We start from the raw sequence: 6,510 nt of genomic DNA, 5'->3' as shown, positions 1-6,510 counted from the left end.
CCTGCCTTTGAACACAGGATAAAGCCTGATCCCTATCAGTGTCAGTGCAAAGAGGCTTGGTATGGGAGGAGGTGGTGTAGGGCTCCTGGCACCAGATCACCACTGCCAATTCTGCTGAGCCCACAAAACAACTGTTCATGAATGGGGTTTAAGTTTCACCTTTTCCCCACCTGCCACTAGCCACCAATGAGTAAACATATTATGGAGGAAAACTCCTTAAATTGTAATTCACCAGTACTAGGACTGGAGGACCTGGGAAAGCCACTGCCCTAACAGTGAGTCCCCACTGACTTCTCTCAGCTGCTCACAAGCATGAGACTTCTGCTGTGTCCTGACTTACTCCCAAAGACAGCTGGACTAGAGGTCTGAGCCACTTCAGAGAGCACAGCTAGCGCCACAGTAACAGGGCAGGGCAAACAGAACTGCAACATCTGGACAAGCTGAAGCTGCCCGATGTCACGCAACCAGTTTTAAGCATAATGATAATATGGGGGTGGGTATTTTTAGTATAGTTACTCTATGAGCAATTGATCAAGAAAGATGAATAAAATGGAGTTGAGCGGGGACTTCCTTGTTGGTCCAGTGGTTAAGAATCTGCTTTGCCCAGTTGGTATGACCCCTGACCAGGGAACTAAGGTCCCACAGGCCGCAACTCCTGAAGCCCACACAACACAACGAGAAAGTGCCTGCGCTGCAGCGAAAAGATTCCACGTGATGCAACAAAGACTCGGTGTGCCGCAACAAAGACTCGGTGTGCCGCAACGAAGACCAACACAGCCAAGTCAGCAAATTAATTAACTTAAAACATGGACTTGACTCATTACAGATAATAAGACTTCACCCTTCAGACAAGTGAACCCAACTCCCCCAAAGAGGCGCCCTCAATTCCATGGGAATGCCTTCAGGAGAGAAAGAACTTTCGACTTCTGAAGGTTCATGTACGACCCCATGAGAAACAGAGAATGATGAAGCCTTAGGGAAAAATAACTTTACCTTCTTTGCTCACTTCTTCTTCATCAGCCCTCATAACCTTACATGGCAAAACTGAGCTTAGCAAAAAGAAGATTGGAGATGGGGGCCAAATCCAAGAGAGGGAACACAGACCATTCCTAACTGTGGTCATAAACATGTCTAACTGTTCCTTCTCCTGCCCATTTCTGTTAGCTTTCTGGAGAATGGGCTCTTGTCTTTCCACAGACAATCTCACCTCCCAGAATGCTTTGCACCACTTCAAGCCAAATTCTGTCATCCTTCGGTAATACTCAGTAATAACAATAACAATTTATAGAACATCATATTGAGAAAGGTACTGTGTTAAACATTCATATAGATAAACTCCTCACAAGAATCCTATTAACTGATGAACTATGGAATGAGGTTCATGACATTGTACAGGAGACAGGGATCAAGACCATCCCCATAGAAAAGAAATGCAAAAAAGCAAAATGGCTGTCTGGGGAGGCCTTACAAATAGCTGTGAAAAGAAGAGAGGTGAAAAGCAAAGGAGAAAAGAAAAGATATAAGTATCTGAATGCAGAGTTCCAAAGAATAGCAAGAAGAGATAAGAAAGCCTTCTTCAGCGATCAATGCAAAGAAATAGAGGAAAAGAACAGAATAGGAAAGACTAGAGATCTCTTCAAGAAAATTAGAGATACCAAGGGGACATTTCATGCAAAGATGGGCTCGATAAAGGACAGAAATGGTATGGACCTAACAGAAGCAGAAGATATTAAGAAGAGGTGGCAAGAATACACAGAAGAACTGTACAAAAAAGATCTTCATGACCCAGATAATCATGATGGTGTGATCCCTCATCTAGAGCCAGACATCCTGGAATGTGAAGTCAAGTGGGCCTTAGAAAGCATCACTATGAACAAAGCTAGTGGAGGTGATGGAATTCAGTTGAGCTGTTTCAAATCCTGAAAGATGATGCTGTGAAAGTGCTGCACTCAATATGCCAGCAAATTGGGAAAACTCGGCAGTGGCCACAGGACTGGAAAAGGTCAGTTTTCATTCCAATCCCAAAGAAAGGCAATGCCAAAGAATGCTCAAACTACCACACAATTGCACTCATCTCACATGCTAGTAAAGTAATGCTCAAAATTCTCAAAGCCAGGCTTCAGCAATACATGAACCATGAACTTCCTGATGTTCAAGCTGGTTTTAGAAAAGGCAGAGGAACCAGAGATCAAATTGCCAACATCCGCTGGATCATGGAAAAAGCAAGAGAATTCCAGAAACACATCTATTTCTGCTTTATTGACTATGCCAAAGCCTATGACTGTGTGGATCAGAATAAACTGTGGAAAATTCTGAAAGAGATGGGAATACCAGACCACCTGACCTGCCTCTTGAGAAATCTGTATGCAGGTCAGGAAGCAACAGTTAAAACTGGACATGGAACAACAGACTGGTTCCAAATAGGAAAAGGAGTACGTCAAGGCTGTACATTGTCACCCTGCTTATTTAACTTATATGCAGAGTACATCATGAGAAATGCTGGGCTGGAAGAAACACAAGCTGGAATCAAGATTGCTGGGAGAAATATCAATAACCTCAGATATGAAGATGACACCACCCTTATGGCAGAAAGTGAAGAGGAACTAAAAAGCCTCTTGATGAAAGTGAAAGAGGAGAGTGAAAAAGTTAGCTTAAAGTTCAACATTCAGAAAACGAAGATCATGGCATCTGGTCCCATCACTTCATGGGAAATAGATGGGGAAACAGTGGAAATAGTGTCAGACTTTATTTTGGGGGCCTCCAAAATCACTGCAGATGGTGACTGCAGCCATGAAATTAAAAGACGCTTACTCCTTGGAAGGAAAGTTATGACCAACCTAGATAGCATATTCAAAAGCAGAGACATCACTTTGCCGACTAAAGTCTGTCTAGTCAAGGCTATGGTTTTTCCAGTGGTCATGTATGGATGTGAGAGTTGGACTGTGAAGAAGGCTGAGCTCCGAAGAATTGATGCTTTTGAACTGTGTTGTTGGAGAAGACTCTTGAGTGTCCCTTGGACTGCAAGGAGATCCAACCAGTCCATTCTGAAAGAGATCAGCCCTGGGATTTCTTTGGAAGGAATAATGCTAAAGCTGAAACTCCAGTACTTTGGCCACCTGATGCGAAGAGTTGACTCATTGGAAAAGACTCTGATGCTGGGAGGGGTGGGGGCAGGAGGAGAAGGGGACGACAGAGGATGAGATGGCTGGATGACATCACTGACTCGATGGACATGAGTCTGAGTGAATTCCAGGAGTTGGTGATGGACAGGGAGGCCTGGCCTGCTGCGATCATGGGGTTGCAAAGCATTGGACACGACTGAGCAACTGAACTGAACTGATTATTATCTCCATTTTACAAAAGACAAACAAGCCTTACAGGGGTAAATAACTTGCCAAAGGTCACATGGTCAGTAAGCAACAGAGCTGGGTTTTAAATTCAAGTGGACCAACTATCGAGTCTGACCTCCAAAAGTTCTCCCCAACATTCCTGAACACCCAAAGCAAGAGTGGCTATGCCATGTGTTTTAGTGCTTGTCTATGCTCAATATAGCCATTGCTCTATGCATTTCTATTATACTATGATGATCTCAGGCTTGAGATCTCAGTTTCACTAATGAGATTTTTAGAAGATGCGGGCTGAGCCACAGACACTTGTTTGCCTCCCGTGCAGTGCCAAGCAAACAGCAGTTGCTGAATGCATATTTGTTGAAAATGAGTCAAATAAAATCAAAATTAAGGAAATTACAGTATGTAAAGGATAAAATAAATCTGTAACTTTTGGATCAGCAGAGGTATTTCTTTTTTAAGGTACAATATTCAAAATTAGAGGTAGAATTCTTTGTTGCTTTAAAGAAAAATAATATATGTTGCACTAAAAATTACTTAACCCTATTCAAATTGAAGAGCTTTGCAGAAACAATTTAATACTTTTGATAAAACAACTCAAAAACTATGCAGAGAAGACATTTTCTCCTGCAACTTTTATATCAGTTAACAATAATCACATAAAAGTTTTAAACACAGTAATTTATTTTACACAGTTGTTTAAATCCAGTCTTTAACAATGCTTAAAAGACATATTTAGAAATATCTTTCCAACTTGTCAGTGGTCATTAACATTAACATCACCAGATGTACTTATGAAGTGTCAGTATTCCTGGACCCCCATGGGACCCCTCCATTTGGATCAATAACATTGTAGCATGAGTTGATAAAACTGTCCAACATTAATATTCATGTCTAGGAATGCCATGAACCTTTACACTGTCTTCTCACCCATAACCTCCTCTGCAAGTCAAACAATATTATTGATATTCACATTTACAAATTAGAATGGTAGGGCTCAGAGAAGTAATTGGCCAAATTCCTACATCTAATAATTAACTTCTTGTATGAGGGTAGTAGATGGTACAGAGTTGGATTCCAACCCATAAGTTGCCATTTATGTTCTCAATACCCTTGGAAAAAAGACCTGAACTTCTGAGTTCCGTTTCCACATCTGTAAAATAGAGATAACACCTTCTCTTTGATAGGATTTTTATCAAGAAAAAAGATATTATTTTGAAAGCAACTAACACTGCCTGGAGCATAATAAGTACTCAATACACAGTCACTATTATGATCAGGATGTACTAAGTATAGTCAATAAGAACATAGCTTAAGAGTCAGAAGGCCTAGATTTAAATCCCAGCTCTGCCATTTATAAACAATTTGACCTTGGACAATTTACATAACTTTTCCAAGCTTCAATTTATTTCCTTAAAACTGAGATAAAGTCTTTAAAGCCCTGCTATGATAGAGTCGCTTCTACTGGACTAGCTCTCCTGCCAAATACAACTAGAAAAGCTGCACAAAATATGTAAAAAATGTTTGAAGCCTAGTAGAACAATCAATACAGACAGAAATGGACGTGGGGGAGATTATGATTTTGGAGAGATTTTAGAAAGGGGCTAAGCATTCTGGGTTTTTTTCCCCCCTCTGAGAGCATTTTCCAAATTGTAATGCAGGTAAATGGGCTCCCTAGGTGGCTCAGTGGTAAAGAATCCACCTGCCACACAGAAGACATATTTAGAGGAGACGTATTTAGAGGGTTTGATCCTTAGGTCGGGCAGATCCCCTAGAGAAGGAAATGTCAACCCACTCTAGTACTCTTGCCTGGAAATCCCATGGACAGAGGAACCTGGTGGGTTACAGTTCATGGGGTCACAAAAGAGCCACACAACTTAGAGACTAAACAACAATAACAAATAACAAGTTCAGGTAAATAAAGTTCAAAAAAAATGGCGGCCTTGCTAGTTGAACAGATGAAAGTTAGTATTCAGGACTGACAGAGCAGCTAGGACTTGAGAGCAAAATCACAGAGAAAACAGAACCTGTACACTGGGCACATATTCCTCTCAAATTATTGATCACATTATAAGATGCATTATGCAAAGAAAGATTCTAAGATACCCAGTGGGGCAGGGGTAAAGCAACTGAACACTTAAAAATCTGAGCAAATATTTCATGCCATCGAATGGTGCTGAAAAGGTGGAGTTTGAAGTTTAAATGTCATCAAAATGGACACGCCTTTGTAAAAATCATAAGGTAACATGAGAGTCATACCCTACAAATAAGAGTCACACTCCAGGCGTAAGGACAAAACTGAAAAAAGCCATCCATAAGAAAGCCTATAACACGATCAAGTTGACTCATCTATATTCTATCTGCTTGTTAGGAGAAAAATCACCCTCTTTGAAGAAAGATAACTTCATCTAGAACTTCTACATTTTTTATACATAACATCCATAATACCAAAAAAAATTATAAGCAAGCTAAAAAAATTTAAAAAACCAAATGACTAAAAATCAAAAGAAATGGGTTTCACTAGAAATAGATCCACAGATGAGTGAACTAGTAATGGTATAAAACAGGAACTTCAAAATAACTATGATTAGTATTAGTTTGAGCAAACTCCAGGTGATAGCGAAAGACAGGGAAGCCTGGCATGCTGCAGTCCATGCAGTCGCCAAGAGTCAGACATGACTTAGCAACTGAACAACAATAACAATGATCAGTATGTTCAAATGATAAATAAAAATATAGATATTTTAAAAGACCTGGAATCTATTTTTTAAATTAAATGAAACTTTTAGAACTGAAAAACACCATAACTAGTATTAAAATTTGAAACAAAAGATTTAGTAGAAGATTAGAAAGGGGAGACCAGAGGATTAGTGGGTTATTTTGTATTTAAAAAATACATATATATTTAAAATATGTATTAAAAAATATTCTTGGCTTACAGAAAGTCAAATGTGTGTAAATTTAAAATATATAACAACAGCACAAAAGGTAAATGGGGTTAAACTGTTGTTAGATCCCTGCATCACTTGGGAAGTGGTTAATGCACCAATCTAGGAAAGTCTGTGATAAATCCAGTCCTGAAAAATCATTAAAGGAATAATAAGATAATGTCTATTTTTAAAGTAAATACAATAGAAAAAAAACGTAATAATGAAAATAATCA

Source organism: Oryx dammah, unplaced genomic scaffold (assembly GCF_014754425.2).
Source record: "Oryx dammah isolate SB20612 unplaced genomic scaffold, SCBI_Odam_1.1 HiC_scaffold_5, whole genome shotgun sequence".
In the NCBI taxonomy this organism is placed as follows: domain Eukaryota; kingdom Metazoa; phylum Chordata; class Mammalia; order Artiodactyla; family Bovidae; genus Oryx; species Oryx dammah.
The sequence above is the reverse complement of the archived record's forward strand: the minus strand, read 5'-3'. Positions refer to the sequence as shown.